Below are 21322 nucleotides of genomic sequence, written 5' to 3'. Positions count from 1 at the left end.
CCTCAATCAAAACCCTAGCAAAAGAGAGTCTAGTTCTCCTGGTTGTGGGATGATCAGCAAACAAGGGTTTGCCCACCTTACTTGCAACCTTGCTCAAGATCCCATCAGTCCATAATAATAATAGTTCCTCTCTCTCTCTCTTGTTTTTAGAAAGAGAAAATTCTCTCGGGAAAGCGACGATTCTTCGCCATTTTTCTGCGCTATGGCAAGAGGAAGGGGACGACCACCGAAGGTGAGAGCACCACTGCAATTGGCGGACGACGGGGAAGCCATTGGAGGTGGTATCTTGCCGGATGGAGCTGATTCGAGCGTGATTGATGAAACCCAGGTATTCTGTACTCCAACACGAAATTCTACTGTTAATGAATTAATTGTCGAAGCTCTCACGAAATCTGCTTCTCACGTCAAATCTAAACGTGGTAATTCTTCAATTATCAAGAATTCTATACCTATGGGGGTCAATTCTGAAATGTCTGTGGATCTTAGTGTATCCTCTGTTTTCATGGCGGAACCTGTTGAGAGTTTGAATGTGCCTAATTCTGTTCTTAATTGTGATTCTTCTCATAATGTTCCTGCTGTTGACACTGATTTACCTAAGGTTCATTCAATTCCCCAAAAAGTGGCGTCAAATCCGAGAAATTGGAGTAGTATCGTTTCAGATAGCAAGAAATTAGGGATGCCTTTACATAATGTTCCTGCTGTTGACACTGATTTACCTATTATTATTATTATTATTATTATTATTATTATTATTATTATTATTATTATTATTATTATTATTATTATTATTATTATTATTATTATTATTATTATTATTATTATTATTATTATTATTATTATTATTATTATTATTATTATTATTATTATTATTATTATTATTATTATTATTATTATTATTATTATTATTATTATTATTATTATTATCACTACTACAAATCCAGGCAACCACAACGGCCCTTTAACAACGCTTATTCACGAAAATCACCAAAAGACGTTGCAGAATGGATGTCGCGAATTTTACTAAACTTAATTACAACGGTTATGTGTTGTTAACCGTTGTTATTGGTTTTAACAACGGGTCAAACTTGCACAACCGTTGTTAATATAAAAACTAATAACAACAATTTACTCTGTAATACATTATAACCGTTATTAATAATTTGGCGCAAAATTAGTGAAAAGTAATTACAATGGTTATATTAAAACCCGTTGTTAATACTTTTTAACAACGGTTTTCTAAGGACCCGTTGTTAATATATTATCTAATGACAACGGGTTTATGTGTAATAACCGTGATCATTACTTATACCACACAAACACAAATCAGCTACAACCACAACCACAAACACAAACACAAACACAAGCACACTCTTTCTCATCGTCTCTTTCTCATCGTCGCTTTATCATCTCCGTCTATTGTTGTCATCGTCTCTTTCTTTCTCTAATTATCAGGTAAATATCTATCGCTTTCTGGTTTTAGGTTTTGTCATCTCCGTCATTATTGTTCTTTCTCTAATTATTTTATTTGCATGTGTTTTTCTCCGTCATTGTTCTTTTTCTAATTATTATTCGCTTAATTAGTTTTTCTACGTTTATTAGTAAAACAAATTAAATAAAATAAAACAAAGAAGATGATTGACACGTCTGTCGCGTACCTGTCAAAAATAAACCTAACGGTCTCAACTAAAAATGTAGTAGAGGCAGTCGAGTATCGAATCCTCAGGGAGGTAATGCAACTACAGCTATCTATTTCTAATCCTATGGTAACAATTGGGGTTGATTGAATTTTTGGTTCTAACTACGGAGTTGAAGGAAGAGAAATAAGGCAAGAGCAGTAAAGCAAGAAATGAATTAAACTATCAATAAGAGGGGGACATGTCGGGAACTCGGTTCACTACGGTAGTACAACAACTTAGCAGTAAATGACTCGGATTTAACTAATGCGAGACGGATATTAGAAGGTCCTTTCGGTCCACTTCCCACCCTAAAATACCACTAACTTAACTTTCGTCCTCATTAGGGTAGTCTACTGTTTATAGCAGGCCTATTTAGTCCAATCTTTCGATCCAGGATTAATTGTAGCCAGATTAATGGGTGACATAGAAGCGTGCACTCAACTAGGTCGAGAATTATAGTTATATTGCTATAGTGACAGAGTCTCTTATGTCAATTCGTCTAATTCATTCACTACGTCGTCATTATTCTACCGCAGATCCCCTAATCCCAACATGAAGGGAGATTAGCTACTCATGTCTATTGTTAAACTAAACATGTAAATTCCCAGTGAGAATACATAACGAGATAATAGTAAAATTCAATAATAGAAATTAGGGCAAGAAAGAATAATAACAATAACAAAAATTGAAAGCAACAGAAGGTTAATTATTATTAAAGAAGAAAGGAGATTACAATCTAAGCGATTCCGGCGTAAAGAACAACCGAGTCCGAGTGAAATAATCCCAAAATGCAAGCAACAGTAGAAGAAAAGAGTAACGTAGGAAGGTAGCAGTAGTTCTAATGTGAAAATAGTAAAAGAGATAGTAAAAACAATAGTAATGATGAATCCCCAATAACCTAGTAAAACATAGGTTAAATAGCCAAAACCCCTAAGTGTTTATGCGGAAATAATAAAACACGGACTGATTAAGCCCACGAAGTCAAAATCCTCTCGATCGAGTAGGCTTAACCACTCGATCGACCAATGTCTCGGCGAGAAGGCCCTCGATCGACCAACGAGGTCACTCGATCGAGGCCTAGATCATGTGCATCTTACTCGATCGAGTAAGGAATAGCTCGATCGAGCCTTGGGGAGCTTGGGAACCACTCGATCGACCACCAAACAGCTCGATAGACCACTTGGATCTTCAATTCAGCTCACGTCTCCACCCAAGTGCCTCGTAATGCGTGCAACGACGCTTCCAAGTGCAACATCTCACTCTGGGACAATCCTGTCTCCTCTAAATGCATGCAAAAAGGACGAAAAGGAGCATGGTTCCACCACTTTCGCGATCATTCCTATAAAAAGGACAAAATACACCAAAGTAGCCAATTCGGGGCAAAATACTATAAAAATAGTATAGAAATGCATAGAAATACGTGCTGAAATAGGCCAAAAAGACTATACATTAGGCACGTATCAAAACTCCCCAAACCAAACCTTTACTCGCCCTCGAGTAAACTCAAAACTAAACTAATGGAACGGAAATGATAACTCGTAGCTAGCTTAACTTGTCTACTTGAACCGATTTAATGCAATGAAATCAACGATTAAAGCTAGCAAATCAATACGCAAACGAATTATAAGTCATTCGAAATAAAGTCGACCTATCGACCTTGCAAGACCAACGAATGGACTCTCACGTGGTCACTCTTCTCTCATGAAGCAAAGGGCAAATGTTATATGTAAAAGAGAGAAGAAAAGACAGTCACTCGCCTAACTGCGACCTACATAGCATGCATGCAACAAAAATGAAAGACAATTCAAGTACTAATGCACACACTCCAACCAAAAATGTCCAAAGTCACGGCCGAGGGTTTGCAAATAATATGGGAATAGTGAGGTTCAGGTGAGAAAAGGCAAAACAAGTTATGGAAATGTGGAGGTAAAAGCGTCAAGCTAGTTCCTAACAGGACCATGATAAACCATCCGAATCTCAACTGTCTGAAAGACTAAACACAGGTGCCCTTCACTTGGCACAAAACTCACTAGACTGAAAGCACAATCTCCTCAAAAAATATAGAATAAGAGTGGAGGAGCTAGACGATCACAAAGTTCCCTTTTTTAAACACCGTCCGAGACAACTAATCGGAACAACCAACCCTCTCGTCGATTGTACGTCTTCAAACATCTTCTCAACTCTGACAAGAGGGTCCAACTTTTTCAAAAAAAAATTTTTCTTCCTTTTTGTACGTGAATCTCATCATGTTTTTTTTTCATTTTTCTTTTCTTTTTTTTTCTTCTTCTTCTTTTCTTTCACGTTTCTCTGTTTTTTTTTCTTTTTCAATATATTTTTTTTTTCTCTTCCTCCTTCCTTAATACAAACACCAACTCCAGACGGGAATTACGGACCAAACTGCAACGGAAAACATACCACAAAAGGACAGACTAACTAGCTTGACTAGGCAGGCTTAGTTTGGAATGTGGCTAATGGGTCAAAAAGGCAAGTTTTGGTCAATGTGGAGCTAAATGGGTGAAAGATGTAAAGAAGGGGAAATTTTGCAAGACCCTCCTCGCATGTGACACCAACCGCAGACCGAATATGTGCATTTGGCGAGAAATTGAATGTCATAAATGTGCAAAAGAGACGAACATGCTATGCAAGGAGTACTACTCTCAAAATTCCTAATGAACTGGTCATGAATGGCACCAGTTATAGCTCTAAAACTCAGAATTTTTAAGTAGTTTGCCAATTTATCAGTCAAGTCTAAACGATCGACTATTATTTGAAAGAAATTGTAGACTATGCGTATTGACAAAGCTAAAAACCATCAATAAAGTGCAAGGCTCAAGTGAATTGACAAGTTAAGTGCAATTTCATCACGGAGATCTACCGTTCCGACTCAACCTATATGCAAAAATAAACGTGAATATTTTTGAGTTTTTTTGAAATTTTCTAATTTTTTTGGATTTTTGATTTTTTTGAAGATAAACATTGAAGATAAACAACAAATGCAAACTGAAAAATTAAACGTGAATGCAAGAAAAATGCGGATCGGACTCAAAGGATGCAATACCCTCCCCAAACCAAAACGGACAACGCCCTCGTTGTCCTTCAAAGATACACTGTGAGAAAAAAATGGGGGATGGGAGTATACAGCCAATAAAATCAAAAAATAAAGGAGACGAAATAAAAAGAGTGAGAGGACATACAAAACACGAACTTCCCCAAACCAAATTTTAAAAGCGGGAAGTGAGTAGACCAAGAGCTACTCGTCGTCGGCACCGCCGTCTCTCAGGTACTCCGACTCAACAAAACGGTCTCCCCAAACCAGCAACAAACAAGGGGGAGACTCAGTCGTCATCTCCAGCCTGATCCTCCGGACCGGGTACGAACGGAGGGTCACTCTCCTCCTCTCTGGCGGCTCGGTGTGCCGCCGCTCCGCTGCCAGAATCGCACCTCTCGTGCTATCGCTGTCTCCTCCACCTCCTCCTCTGAGTCAGAAGGTAGTGGAGGGTACCCGTCCGCTGGGTATCGGTAGAAGGAAGGATGCGGCCACCCCTCTGGAATCGGTCGCCGGGCTCGGATGTGGAACTCGTAGAGCGGGAATACAGCCAAAGCCATATCCCGTCTCATCTCGTAATGTACACCGGATCCGAAAGCGCGGCATCACGACGCCCTTGGTCCATGACCTCGGGCGCCTCTAAGACAGGAGGGCGGACAAAATTGGCCGGAAAAACCGAACCAGAAGGAGGGTCAAGTGGAGGTGGAGTATGAGTGCGAGTGGGTGTAGGCCGAGGCGTGGGGGTCGGTCCCACTGGGCTCGAGTCCGAGCCCGAGAGCTAGAAGAAGCTCCGGCCTCCCGCTTCCTCTTCTTAGAAGAAGAAGGGGGGGTGAAGGTAAGGTGGTAGGTAGGTGGAGGTGGCCTCGCTCCCTCAACAGCAGATGAGAGCGGTAAAAGTGGGGGAAGGGTAGAGCACGGCAAGGTAACAGACGTGGAGCCACAGATCTTCCACGTCCTCGCACTCCTCTTCGCCTTTGGGAACCAGGTCAAGTCATCCATGGCATCCAGGTCAAGGTGAGCCATCTCATCAGGTGAAGTGAGTGAAGGGTCAGTGGGGTAAAGGTGGCGGGCGATCCTAGTCACTAGCCCGCCACAGACAACTGCGGTCTTGACCCGAGTCCCAATTCCGTTCCAATGCTGAGCTACCAGATAGGCAATGTTTAGAACAAACGGGGTACCGTAGTCAATGTTGAGGTACCCCGCGAGAATCGCTAGCTCAGTGTTGGTCACGTTATTGGGCTCGGGCGCCCAAAATGGTCTCTCCTAACGAGACGCAAGTAATAACGGGCGCGGGTAAGTGAACGTGAGCTCCCTTCCGTGTCCGGAAGGGGGTGTGAGAAAGAGCAGCCCAAAGTGGTGAAGGAGGTCTCGAGGTGGGCCGGTGGGACCGTCACTAACTAGTCCCAAAACCTGCCCAAACTCGGCCAAGGTCGGTGGTGCGACTCATTGCGGAGTCGAAAGTGAATGCGAGGAAGCTGGAGTGGTCGACAACGTAAGAGTCGGTGTCAAAGGAATAGGAGCTAAAGAACTCGTACGTAAGGGTACGAATGGTAGCCTCCTGCATGGTAATCAAACCCGACATACCCGTCCCGTTCAACAAACTACAGACCTCCTCGTAAATGCCTAAGGTCTCTAAGTCAGTCCGCGCAAGGAAACGGGTGGAGGAGAGGGGGCAACGAAGTAAGGCGGCTAACCGTTTCCGGTGAGCCTCGAAGTGAAACGTCCGTGGGCATCTTCGGTAGAGGTGTGAGAGCGCCCCTCTCTCGTAACAACAGCCTCGAGAAGGGCTGGAAGTGATGGCTAATCGGCTAGCCTCTTGGTGTGGTCTCGGTGGCAAAGCATACCAGCTGCTTTGGAAACGGGGCTTGAATCCGCATGATCCAAAGAAAGAGAAAGGCCTAGTAGGAGTAGTGGCGGTGAAGCGACCGAGCTCCCGGCTGAGCTGGGTGCGGTGTGGTATCCTGCAGCTGAGACAAACAGAACTGGTGCTGCAGTGGTGACCAAGGCAGAGCTAGTGGCAACAGCATCGGCCACGGACTCGCTTACGGACGAGCTGGAGGACGTGCTAGTAGAAGGCAAAGAACTCGCGTCCATCCTGCAAAGTTTCAAAGGGCACGAATAAGAGAAGATGCTGCTAACCGTGGTTAAAACAACCGCTAACCAACATGTGACAAAGCAAAAAGGATGGCCCTATTGGTGAAACGATCGACGTACAAAGAATCAAAACCAACAATTCCTCAAAAATTCGAAAAACAGCATGTGAGTGGTGATAAAATGATAAGGCAGTGACTGCAAAAGGGCTAATACAGCATGAAAACCAGAAATGGGGGCATGTATGACTCTGGGCAGTCGAGAATAACCACTCACAGCGCGAGATTCCTAATAATTCACAGCATATAAAGGCGATAGGGGACGGTAACGGCAGTTAACAACAGCGTTAAGTAAGCATGGACTGAAGTTAAGCAAGCAAGGAAACAGGGAAACCGTCTGACAGTCGACACATTCGACTCACAGGGACCCTAATCGCGGAAATCGCGCAAAATTCGAACTTAATATGCAAAAACAATGAGGAATTGCGAAAATATCATCAATAAGCTAATCAAGGGCAAATAAACACAATTTAATCGAATAAATTCGACTAGGCAAGGAATTTTCGAACCCTAATTCAATCACCTCAAGAATTTCGAATTAATTAAAGATAAAATGCAAAGAGTGTGAAAGAAACACTTACTTGATGATGAGGATTCTATAGAAGCAATTAAACTTCAAATAATCAAGCAACAAAGGCGGATTTTTCGATTGAAAAACCGCGAAACCCTAATTCCCTTTGAAAACCGTGAAAACGAACACAAAATAAGGGGAAAACAAGGGGCTATTGAAGAATTAAGTGCTAGTGATAGAATGTTGGTGGTGGATTTGATAATTTTGGGCAAAAATTGGGGATTTGGGGGAAATGGGAATCGCAATTAGGGGGAGGTTAGACGGGATTAGGGATGAAATGAAATAAAATTAGGGAAATAAAGAGTTTTAAGAAAGAAAACTCCCGTCGTCCCTGTTCATTTCACTCGATCGAGTGGTTTTAATCACTCGATCGAGGACTTTTCTTTGTCCCTTTTCCTCGATCGAGTAACAGTCCTCTCGATCGACCTGTTCGTCCTTGGCCTTCCTCGATCGAGTAACCAGCAAGCTCGATCGAACCAACTTCCACTCGATCGAGTACAAAAGTACTCGATCGAGGACTTCCTCATGTAGACTTCTTTGAATTTCCGTCTTTACTTCCTCGAAATGCGTGACAATTCCCCAAACCTGCGTAAAACATAACCAAACATATCCCAAAATACCAAAAACGCAGAAAACACAGTCTATAGTCTCAGTCTAAGCTAAAGAAATGTCTAAACTAATTGTCCTAATTAAAAACGTAATAAATAAATTCAAAAGAAATTCAAACGAATATCTATTACAATTTGTTACACGGGGCATTTCCCCGTTTAATTCCCATTAACCTTCAGTAGCCCCTTCGTGGGCTTCGATGGAGGACGTCACTTGCCGATCCGACCGTCCTCTTTGATTTCCATGAGCTTGAATTTCTGTTTGTTTGCAGAGAGGAGGAGGAACATAGTTCCAATCTATGTAGGTTCGAATTGTCTTCGTTCTCGCCCCTCTGTCATCTTCCTTGGCATCCTTTGCTCAGTTTGATTGATAATGGTTGTACCACGTCCTTTGACAACTCCTTTCTTGCCTTCATCCTGCACTGCAGTAAGGAAAACAGACGATTTTTCCTCCTTTTTGCTCTCGAAGAGGCGGAGGGTTAGCAATAATATGACAATATTCTCCAAATTTTCATCCGGAGTGTCAATAATAGGGTCAACAGAAGAAAGGGCATTGCAAGGTTGAGCTTGCATGGGAGCCCTCCGGAACTTGGACTGATGAAAAGTCAGCTCCTCGTCCCCTACCTGGAAGGTCAAAGTCTTCCCCGGCGTCTATCACCGCACGGGCGGTGGACAAAAATGGTCTCCCTAAAATGATAGGGGTGTGCACATCTTCGGGGATATCTAGGACGACAAAATCGACGGGAATAAAGAACTTCCCGATCCGAACAGGTACGTCTTCCGCTACACCTAGTGGCCGTGATAAACTACGGTCGGCCATCCGGGACGATCATGTTGGTGCAACTCGGTTTTGTCACACCAAGTCTCTTAGCTAGAGACAAAGGTAAAACACTTACGCTAGCGCCTAAATCGCATAGCGCATTATCAATCAATTGCATACCTATGTGACAAGGGATCGAAAAACTACCCGGGTCTGATTGCTTAAGAGGTAGCTTATTTTGAGACAGGTGACCCCATCTCGATCAAAGCTACGGTCTCATTATCATTAATGGTCCTCTTACGTGCTAAAATCTCTTTCATAAATTTTAAATAAGAGGGTACCTTGGTTAGCAATTGAGGTGAACGGCACGGAAACTTCCAAACTCTTCAAAAGCTCAACAAATTTGCTAAAATGTTGATTAATCTTGGTGATCGCAGCCGCCTCGGGAAGGGAACCGTGATTGGAATCTCAAGTCCCTTGTTTCTCGCCTCCAAAGTGTCTTCCGGAGCAAGTTCGGTGTCCTTTGGACGCTTCTTACCTCTCGAACGAGGCCTTTCTGGTAATTCCTCGCTTGAACGAGCACTAGCAGGCTCTCGAACAAGCTTCCCGTCATCAATATCACTCGATCGAGCAATGTGTTCACTCGATCGAGCACCTTCTTCAGCAACCTTAGTCGATCGATCGAGCAACATTCCCACTCGATCGACCATCTTGACTTCGATTCACTCGATCGAGCGAGAAAGACTACTCGATCGACCAGATTCTTCACCATTTCCACTCGATCGAACACCTGATTTCAGTCGATCGAGTAACTGCTTCGTCGTGAGCCCCTTTTTCTTAACAGAACACTGTTCATCATCAGCTACAGCTATTTCCAGGTCTGATTTCTTCATTTCTGGTCCCTCATAAGAAAGACCGCTTCTCAACTCTATCAGATGCACCGTCTCATTTGAGTTCTTGTCATTTTGAGTTGGCAAATGACCGGGCTTCCTTGAGGATTGATTTTCAGCCAGTTGGGCAACTTGAGTCTCAAGTGCCTTGAATGCCGTGTCCTTCATCGTTGTAATTGCTTTGCAATGGACGCATCATGGACTTTAACTCACCTATCTCACTCACCCACTAGATGACGAAGCACCTTGGTTCGGAGGGTTGAAAGACGGAGGCTTCTGATAGCCTTGTTGCTTCTGGTGTGGAGGAATATAGGGCTGCTGCTGCTGATTTGGAGGAGCGGTGGGGTTGAGTACGTTGTTCTGGTTACTCCACCTCAAATTGGGGTGGATATTCGGCTCGTAATGAGTGTTGTTTTGCCTGTAGTGTTGAAAGGCAGCACATTGCTCATAAGGACTAGGACAATAATCGGCGACATGTCCATCTACCCCACATCTCAAATGCACGAAAGGACCGTCTGTCATAGCATTAACCTGGTACATCCCTGGCTTGAGAGCTCCCCCTAGTTCATACTTGTCGAACCTCGCGGTAAGGGCTTCTAATGCGGCTCGAAGAGGATTCAGCACTCTCCTTTGGTTTCCTCTTGAATTCCCGTATTCAGCCCTATGAGTGGCTAAATCATCTATGATTTTCCATCCCTTAAATCGGCCCCAAGTTGTCGAGAAAATCGACCGTTGGCTGCCGCATCTAGTATAGCCCCTCGATCATCATATAAACCATTGTAAAAATGGTTACATAAGCTCCATTTTTCGAAACCATGATGCGGTATGGTCCGCACACGGTTTCTTAAATCGAAGCCATGCCTCGTGGAAGTTCTCGTCGGGCCCTTGTTTGAAATCGGTTATCCGAGCTCGATGGCTATGGTTCTCGGCGAGAAGTACTTTTTATAGAACGCCAATGCTAGCGAATTCCAATCCGTTATGGCGTGAGCGGCTCGGTCCAAATCCCTGTACCACTCCCTTGCAGCATCGCGGAGTGAGAAGATGAACATGGTTTCTTTTATCGATCCATTTTGTCACGCCGGCGGGAGGAGGTATGGAGCGAGTAATCAATGAAGGTCTCCATATCTTGAGCCGCATCTTCCTTCGCAGCTCCCGAACCGATTTTTCTCGACCATGCTAATGTAAGAAGGCTTCGGTTCGAACTTCCTAGCATCTCCTGGTAATTCGAACCCTTTATAGAGATTGTCAGCCGTGGGCTCGGAGTGACTAGCAATGGTTGCTTCCTCAGCCATTTCGGGAAATTCTGGGAAAGTGATAGACTCAAGTGATGAATTGGAAACTGGAGAAGACGGTGGGTTGTCTTCGAAAAGCTCGTTCTCGTAAAAGTTACCACGAGAACTCGGCTCTTCCTCTGCCTGTTGCTCTTGAAATAGTCTCCTTTTTACGCGCAGAGATCTCTCAATCTCGGGGTCAAAAGGTAGTAGTGGACCACCTTGCGACCTGCGCATAAGACGAAACTACAGACAAGATATGAGAATAGTCTAAGGAACGATGTTCCTTAAACTAAAAGAAGAATTAAAAATAAACAGCTAATAAATTGAACAATTGCCTCCCGAGAACGGCGCCAAAATTTGACACGTCGTCGCACTGTCAAAAATAAACCTAACGGTCTCAACTAAAAATGTAGTAGAGGCAGTCGAGTATCGAATCCTCAGGGAGGTAATGCAACTACAGCTATCTATTTCTAATCCTATGGTAACAATTGGGGTTGATTGAATTTTTGGTTCTAACTACGGAGTTGAAGGAAGAGAAATAAGGCAAGAGCGATAAAGCAAGAAATGAATTAAACTATCAATAAGAGGGGACATGTCGGGAACTCGGTTCACTACGGTAGTACAACAACTTAGCGATAAATGACTCGGGACGAACTAATGCGAGACGGATATTAGAAGGTCCTTTCGGTCCACTTCCCACCCTAAAATACCACTAACTTAACTTTCGTCCTCATTAGGGTAGTCTCTGTTTTATAGCAGGCCTATTTAGTCCAATCTTTCGATCCAGGATTAATTGTAGCCAGATTAATGGGTGACATAGAAGCGTGCACTCAACTAGGTCGAGAATTATAGTTATATTGCTATAGTGACAGAGTCTCTTATGTCAATTCGTCTAATTCATTCACTACGTCGTCATTATTCTACCGCAGATCCCCTAATCCCAACATGAAGGGAGATTAGCTACTCATGTCTATTGTTAAACTAACAGCATGTAAATTCCCAGCAGAATACATAACGAGATAATAGTAAAATTCAATAATAGAAATTAGGGCAAGAAAGAATAATAACAATAACAAGAATTGAAAGCAACAGAAGGTTAATTATTATTAAAGAAGAAAGGAGATTACAATCTAAGCGATTCCGGCGTAAAGAACAACCGAGTCCGAGTGAAATAATCCCAAAATGCAAGCAAAGAGAAGAAAAGAGTAACGTAGGAAGGTAGCGATAGTTCTAATGTGAAAATAGTAAAAGAGATAGTAAAAAGAATAGTAATGATGAATCCCCAATAACCTAGTAAAACATAGGTTAAATAGCCAAAACCCCTAAGTGTTTATGCGGAAATAATAAAACACGGACTGATTAAGCCCACGAAGTCAAAATCCTCTCGATCGAGTAGGCTTAACCACTCGATCGACCAATGTCTCAGCAGAAGGCCCTCGATCGACCAACAGGTCACTCGATCGAGGCCTGGATCATGTGCATCTTACTCGATCGAGTAAGGAATAGCTCGATCGAGCCTTGGGGAGCTTGGGAACCACTCGATCGACCACCAAACAGCTCGATAGACCACTTGGATCTTCAATTCAGCTCACGTCTCCACCCAAGTGCCTCGTAATGCGTGCAACGACGCTTCTAAGTGCAACATCTCACTCTGGGACAATCCTGTCTCCTCTAAATGCATGCAAAAAGGACGAAAAGGAGCATGGTTCCACCACTTTCGCGATCATTCCTATAAAAAGGACAAAATACACCAAAGTAGCCAATTCGGGGCAAAATACTATAAAAATAGTATAGAAATGCATAGAAATACGTGCTGAAATAGGCCAAAAAGACTATACATTAGGCACGTATCAATGATGGAAAGGAATGCATAAACATAATTAATTGATATATATACATAAACTTAATGCATTGCTAAAAATACAATTCTTAAATATTCATATAGGGATGCATTCTCTTCTATGATATTCATCCTCTCCTCCTTTGCTATTTGGAGGTTTCGTTCCGCAGATGCTATATCGTCATATAGCTGCATTATCTGCGGCTCTAACAAGCCTTTTTTTTTGGCGTCCTTAAGTGCGATCCGAGCGTCCTCAAGGTAGCTCATGTACCTCCTCTCGATTTCCAGCAACCGGCGTATGAAACTCTTGTTGTGCTCGGTCATAATGGATGTATTACGAACGATATCATTCATTGTTGAAGGAAGTTTGGAGTTTATTAGGTTTTAAAGATTTAGGGATTGGAGCTTAGGGTGGAGATAGTGATATAATGGATTGGTTACTGAGACAATGCATGAATTTATACTTAGTAATGTGTCGTTTGAGTTGTTTTTTAATTAATATGTTTAAGAAGTTGTGCCAAATCTTATAACCCTTATCATTCCATATATTATTGTGTCCTTTCATATGCAGGGATTTGGCAATAATAATGCGTTATGCATCGGAAGCATAAAGAGGCAGTAATAATGCATGCATCTAGTAATATATAATTTATATTTTTTTTTTAAATCAACAACGGTTATTTAAAAAAAACCCGTTGTCTTTAGTTATAACAACGGTTTTTTCTATTGTAACCGTTATAACTTTCCCACAAAAAATTAGTCACACTTTCCACAACGAATGTCTCATAACGACAACGGTTTTTAACCGTTGTTAATAGTTTTCACAACGGGTTTCTTAGATAAACCAACCGTTGTTACAACATTTAACAACGGAGGCTTTAACAACGTTCGCTTTTTTATATAGACCGTTGTTATAGCATGTATCTTTAGTACTGTATTATTATTATTATTATTATTATTATTATTATTATTATTATTATTATTTTATTATTATTATTATTATTTATTATTATTATTATTATTATTTATTATTTATTATTATTATTATTATTATTATTATTATTATTATTATTATTATTATTATTTATTATTTATTATTATTATTATTATTATTATTATTATTATTATTATTATTATTATTATTATTATTATTATTATTATTATTATTATTATTATTATTATTATTATTATTATTATTATTATTATTATTATTATTATTATTATTATTATTATTATTATTATTATTATTATTATCACATAATTATCGTTTATTATTATTATATGAATTATCGTATATTATTATTATTCTATTGCCATCCCGACTCATTATTCTATTATTCTATTATTTTATTATATCATTCCATCTTATTCACAATTATTAATTATAAACGTCATAATTAATTATTAAAAATGCTCGAAACGTAAATATGAATTCCATCAAATTACAAGGTATTACAATCTTCCCTCCTTAAAAAGAACTTCGTCCCGGAAGTTCACCTAGACTACCCAAAACATTAACTCCATACATTCCAACCGAAATGCTATCATCACATAGTTATATTATAAAGACAATCGCACATGTATAATATATAAAGAGTAAATAAAGAATCGTATAAAATCACATAAACAAAGTTATAATAACTCAAAATAATTGTAGTATCACAGCCCGTCCCCATATCAGCTCGAGCGTCTCTACCTGCTGTTAGACTTAAAACACGGGATTCCTTCTCCAAATCCTCATTTCTATCTTCTTCATTCACAAACACAAACACATTTCCCTCACTACAACACTCAACCAAATCATCAAAAACCCACAATACTCAACCAAATTCATCAAAAATCATTGCAAACTTTCTCAAATTCAATTCAAATCTCTCCTTTGTCAACATTTAGACCTTCAAACATCAAAATCTTCCCAAAATCAATCAAAATTTTCTAGGGTTAAGGCAAACTCGAAAACCCCCAAATTGATTGAGAAATTGATTGAAGTTGGAAGAAAGGAAGAGCATTCAAGCATATCAAAGGTTTGTTGACATCAATTACAAGGAGGAATCATCATGGCAAGAACAAAAGGAAACACTACTCAAGCATCAAAAACCCCAAATCTATCAAAAAGACAAAAAGTGCTAGCATCAAAGGCTTTGGTGGTGGTGGAACAAGCTAGAGAGCAAGCACGGGAGCCTATTGAGGCCATTCAGGAGGCTGCTACTACACTACCGGAGGTCGAACAACTCAAGGACTATCCGGAGGTAACTTTCTTATCTAATGAGCATAGAATTGCATTCGAATCCCTTGCCAAAAAAGATAGTCAACGCCACAAAGTTTGTTTCCCAAGATACTTTGGAAAAATTGGGAATGCTTGATCAAACAAAAGCATTCTTCGAGTTTATGGGGTTATCTACCCTATTTGAGATGAATGAATTGACTTACCCCTCCCTAACCTTTGAGGGAGTATAAGATTGAGACTCGAAGATATGTTCAGTTTCAGCTTGAGAACTAAAGTAGGAAAATGATTAAGGCTCATTTCGGTAAGGTGCTTGGACTCCATGACCATTGGGATTACTTCAAGAAGCCCATAAATTTTGATGACAAACCCCTTTGGAAGGCATTTGCCGGGCGAGAATTAACCACATTTAGGGAATGCAATGCCTTGTATATCCACCATCCGGGTATTCGGTATTGGCATAGGTCCATATCCAACACCTTGATAGCAATAAAGGAAGAAACTCACATGACCGAACTTGACATTACCTACTTGGAGTCTAGAATGAATGTCCATGGAAAGTCCAAGAATGATTACAATATTCTCCAATTGTTGTTAGAGAGGTGGATGGACATCAAAGAGGGAAAAGAAAAGACGGCTTTTATTGTTAATGGAGGTTTGATAACAAGGTTGGCCAAACACTTTAACCCGAAATTCAGTGAAAACAAAGCTTACAAGCCGGTTAAAGGTGGTAATCTCCTTGATATGAGAACATTGATTCACAAATTCCGTTGGGTGAGGCATGATAACTCCACCCCGGGATATGAATGGATAATCAAGGGAGCCGACCCTATTGTCTTGCCAAGGAAAATTTGCCGCATTTCCACTCGCCGAAACAACTATATTATACCCGTCTCCAAGCTTGCCAATATCATTATCAACCAACAACAAAATCCAATTGAAGAGCCCTCCTCCATTATTATACCGCCTTATCCCTTTGCCTTTGAATAATTCACAACAAATGACCCAAATATTGTGGAAGGTAATGATTATTTGACCAAGTTAATGAAGCATATCCATAGAGAAGCTTACAAGGATCGGGTGAATGCGTACTACGCCCAATATCCACCACTCTAACATCTTGCTAGGCAAGGACTTCTTGACCCTAAGAGTCCTTTGCCGGATTGGGTGGATAAGAAGGTGTTCTTTCCTCAAGCTTCTCAAGATGAAGAAAGGAATGTCCGGGTTGCTAGGAGTGAGGAGAATGTTGATGATGAGGATGGGGAAAGTAGTGAATCAAGCCATGATGACAATGAGCAAAGTTCAAGTGAAGAAGGTGATGATGACGCCTCTGGTTCTTTGGAGGATAATGATGATGATGATATCACCATGAGTGATAGTTGATTGTTGAACAAGCATGAAGGAGGACAACGCAATTTAAAGGTTGATGGCTTCCATAAGCATCTTAACCAACCATTGTGAGTCTCCTACCCCTCCTTTTGCTTTGTTTTTATCTCATGATTATATAACTTGTATAACATGTAGTATAGAGCATTTAGAGTGTCACTTTGGACTCTTTGATTGCTAAGAGTTTTTAAGTCCCAGCAATATCAAAGGACTCACACATCGGCAACATTGAGGTGACTATCTTTTTGCTCCCACCATAAAGAATCCAAAATGACAAGTCACTTTTCATGCATTGCATTGCTTGCCTTGTGAATAAACTTGTAATAACCCATATTTTATTAATATTATTTTCAATAATAAATTTGAGAGTTTGATATATTTATTTTATTTGAAAATCAAATTTACAAAATTGTTATTATTATTTCTTTTTTGGAAAAGAAAAACGCTTATTAAATTGAATGAGGAGTCTAAACCCTACTACTCTTATATCCTCTTGATTTCACGCCTCCCCTCATAATTTTCCATCCTGCATAAAGTTAGAAAGCTTTTAAACTAGTCCTGATCGCATCCTTTATCATCTTCATGTACCATTACAATTTCTTGATCTAACTTTGTCATTGTTCATCAAAATCCCTCATCATAAATCATATTAATAAGTATATTAATTGGGCATGTGATACACCACATAATTACTAGCTTATACGCACCGATGGATTTTCAATTCGGATGTCAATTTATCTTGACAATGGCATCCTTCACCTCGTCCTTATTATTTGACTGATTGTTGGAACACGTCTGAACAATACTCCATCATGTGCACGAATTAAGGTAACACGATTATACCGGCCCTAATATTATTAATATCATTTGAGGTTGCATGACTATGTGTTAATTGACGTTGTTTTGGTGATTTACATGATGAAATTTGATTAACTGATTTTTTAGACTTGACTGTTATTATACTATTAATATTTATAATTTTCTACTGTCAAGTTATTGTTTTTGGTAAGGGGAATAAGTTTTAATGTGTTGTGGACCTTTATTACGAAGGTTTATGATAAAGAGTATACACTTGTTAGGTTGAGGCGAAAGGGATATTGCTTATCTAGCATAATTGGGTGTACCTTGGTAAGATTAGTTGGATTTGCTATTTACAGAATTCTTGATGAATAAAGAAATATTCATTTGTTGATGAGTGTTATCCAAGTAGGGTTTGAAGCTTTAAGATAATGATGAACATGTTGTTTACGTACCTTGGATGTTGAGGATTTATCTGATCATTCATCTTACTTTGACAAACTTAGGTTGATTTGGAAATTTATCCGCTATCGTACTATATGCTGAGTATAGATTGGTGATTTTGGTCTCGTATATATCGTGTTTGAGTTGTTTTCTTTGCTCGGGCTAGTAGGTGAGTAGCTTAGAGTTTTACTCTAAGTGTTGAGCATGGTTTATTATTGGACCTTTTGACGATATTGAAATTGAAATTGAGATGGAAATTGGTTACTGGTATTGAGTTATGGGGCCTGTGTGCCGAGTTATGTTTACGGTCCAGAGTGACCATCGTTATTGAGTTATTTGAGTTTGAAATCGATATTGAGATGGAAATATTGTTTCGCGGTCTTATCCGCCAGTTCACTCACCCTTTGTCCTTGTCTTGGGTTCGACGATGAGAATATGATATCTGGTTGTTTTGGAGTACTATATTATGAGACGGAGTAATGAGTGAGACGTAGTAATAGGTGAGATGGATTAATGAGTTGAGATTGAGTTAATTATTGGGATGAGAGTGTCTAATATATTATGAAGAAAGTTTGAGTTTGAGTTTAGTTATCGGGGAGTGTTTTTTATTATACTCTGTGTTTATTTTTATTTTTACATGTCTGTGTTTCCACGCCATGACCAAAACTAAGCTGCTTAATTGAGGTATTATCTGTTACTCAGCTTTCTGGCTGGCGTGTTTCTCCCTTCGGGGCTACTCGTCATGGGGGTAGTTCCTTTCTGTCTTCTGATTTTTTCTTCAGGTGACTTCCGCTGCTTGTTCAAAAGGATTTGTTTTCAAGTCAAGATTTTTATTAAAGACTTTGAGAAAGTTTATTTTATTTCCTATCTTTGTATATTTTATTTTAAACATTTGTAAGAAGAGACTTTGTATATTAATTATAATATCTCTGTATTTCAGCGCTTTTTATATGTAAAAGTTAGTTTTAATTTAGCCGAAAATCAGGGGTGTTACAAAACTTCCAAATTTTTGCACTAGAAATAGTGTTTTGTTTGGTTTGGGAAGTTCATTCATAAGCAACCCGAGTTAATTTAAATTAGCTCTCCAACCTAATCGAAAGCATGCATCATATAGTATAGTATAGTTTGCATCATATGTAAATATTAATCCTGTAGTATGCATTTAGTATAGAATTCATGCATTTCACATAGCTTCAAACATTTGCATTTGCATTTATTTCCTATCGTTTTGTCCATTGAGGACAATGTCCACACTAGTGTGGGGATGGAGAATTCTAACATCTAACCTTTATTTCAAAAATGATAAAAATCGAAAAATTTAAAAATTCTAAAAAATATGTTCTTCCTTTATAGCATAGAATTATCTATATTTGTTTGTTTGTCACTCTTATCACATTGGGACGACTACGCCACATTCGAAGCATAAGGGATTAAGAACACCGCATGGTATGATCTTTCCAAATCTCCTCCTCCCTTTCTTATATGTTAATGACAATGTGGCTACTTTTTGTTGATGCGGTACGAACCTATGTGATGTTAGGAGTTGCATTTAGTTTATATGGCATTTTAGTTGGTAGAAGCATATGCATTAGAGTTGTATATATGTTAGTTGCATCATGGCATATAGTTTTCATGGTAGAAAATTTTGTGAAAATGCATATTTGGGAAGCTTGACAAGTGTATATAAGACCCTTGTAGATAATTTTTCTCTTTGAGATTTTGTTTGCTAGAATACCCTCAAGACACCCTAGGATGTGTCATATTAGTAACTTTTGTCCCATGATCTAAGGCCTAGTCAAGGGTTTGCATGTGTGTTATTTATCCAACCTTATGATGTGATATGGACTTGATCAAATTATCTAGGGGACCTTGATTGACTTGGTGGTTTGGTAACCCAAAAACACTTTTCATTAATAAGTTTGAAGTGCCCATTTCAAAAGTTTTGTGATGTGGAATCGTTTTAATTTCCATGAAACCTCAAATGTTTGAATTGTTGAAATTGCCGAGAAATTTGATGGAGGCGTACCATTCAATGTGCTTTGGTGAAGGATCCATTTAATTGGGCCCCACACGGTTGTGAATTCGACTGCCCAAAGACAAAGTAACTATCATCCCAAGAGCTATTGTTTAGCGGTTAACCGGTTGCCTAATAAGCGATTGGCGAAAGCAAAGGACACTAGAAAATGAGGGACAAACCCCATCTTAAAATTTTGAAATGTGAAATGCGGAAGTTGAAATGAGGCCAAATTTTGAATTTTAGTCAAATCCACTATTTTTGTTCTAATTGACTTAAGTACTTCATTCCCAAAAACCTTTTTGTTATGCCACCTTGTTGAGCTTGGGACGATCCTTGGCCTTTACACTTGTAGAGAATCCGAGATTTGTCATGCCATATGCCACTAACATCATAAGGATCATCATACAACCCCATCCGATCGCCCTTGACGAAAGCATTTAGCAATTATGGACGAAAGTAGCCTAGTTTAACACAACTTGGAGGTGACTTGTTTGTATCCTCTTGAACTTAGTAACTTGGACAAACAATATCTATGGTGGAATGTGCACCCATAAATTGCTTCCCTTTTAGATGATTTCCGCCATTTAGATGAGGAAAAAGGATATTCTTTTGTAGATGCATCCTTTGATTTCTTTATGTCCTTAATGTTTGGATGCATCGCCATTTTGGAAAGCCCCACCTTGCCTTGCAAGAAGGCATCTTACCTCATAGATGTCTTGTTGTGAGTTGAAGGGGCAGAGTGAGACCCGCTAATTGTCTCACATCAGCTATGTTATAAATAAAGGTCATAGTTTTTGTCACCTCTTTACTCGGGACGAGTGTTTGGGCCAAAAATCACATAAATAAGGAAAGGCCCACTTAATAAATGGGTCTAATAAGAAGAAAGGGGGCCGGCGGTTGGAATAAAGCATAGAGAAAGGGAATGGGCCGGCATGCACGCAGGAGAAGACCAGAGCCCATTGAAGGAGGCGTCTGGAATTAGGAAAGAGGGAGTCAGGGAGAAGTTAGGAAGATGTCAGGGAGATGTCAGAGAGATCAGGGAGAATCGAAGGAGACAACCAAACATAGAAAGAGTTGTTATGGAAGTTATATTCCCTTTCCATAATCAGAGTAGGACATGCCTAGGGTTCTTACCCTATAAATAGCCAAGGAAGCAATCAAAGAAAGGCATTCATTCATTCACACATCCGGATTCTCGTCAAGATATCAAGACATTCACATACTCACACAATACGTTCATTCAAGATCTTGCAAGTACGATACCTCATGCTAGCAAGATTAACATTACGTCCCAATTGTAATCGTCCTCACATTCCAGAATAGGGCAATATTTGGCAGGGTACCGTCCCTCCCGCGGTTGTTCCCACATTGGGTTTTCCGCGTCACCAAATCTTACGTGTCAATTTAAATTTTGTACTTTATTTCCTCATTTAAACATCATCCTACAAATAATCATTCAATTAACCAACGAGTAAGACCACATTGACCCGAATCAATCAATTCGGTAAAAAATACCTAAACAGTTTGGAGCCCATTGTGGGGCATTATGGTCGTCAATCGTTGATACTCTAAATACACGATGGATAAGCAAGCATCGGACGCCGTGTCAGGGAGCAGACAACCGTCGCCACCACACAC

This window comes from Silene latifolia, chromosome 9 (assembly GCF_048544455.1).
Source record: "Silene latifolia isolate original U9 population chromosome 9, ASM4854445v1, whole genome shotgun sequence".
Taxonomy (NCBI): Eukaryota; Viridiplantae; Streptophyta; class Magnoliopsida; order Caryophyllales; family Caryophyllaceae; genus Silene; species Silene latifolia.
This window is presented reverse-complemented; position numbering follows the sequence as displayed.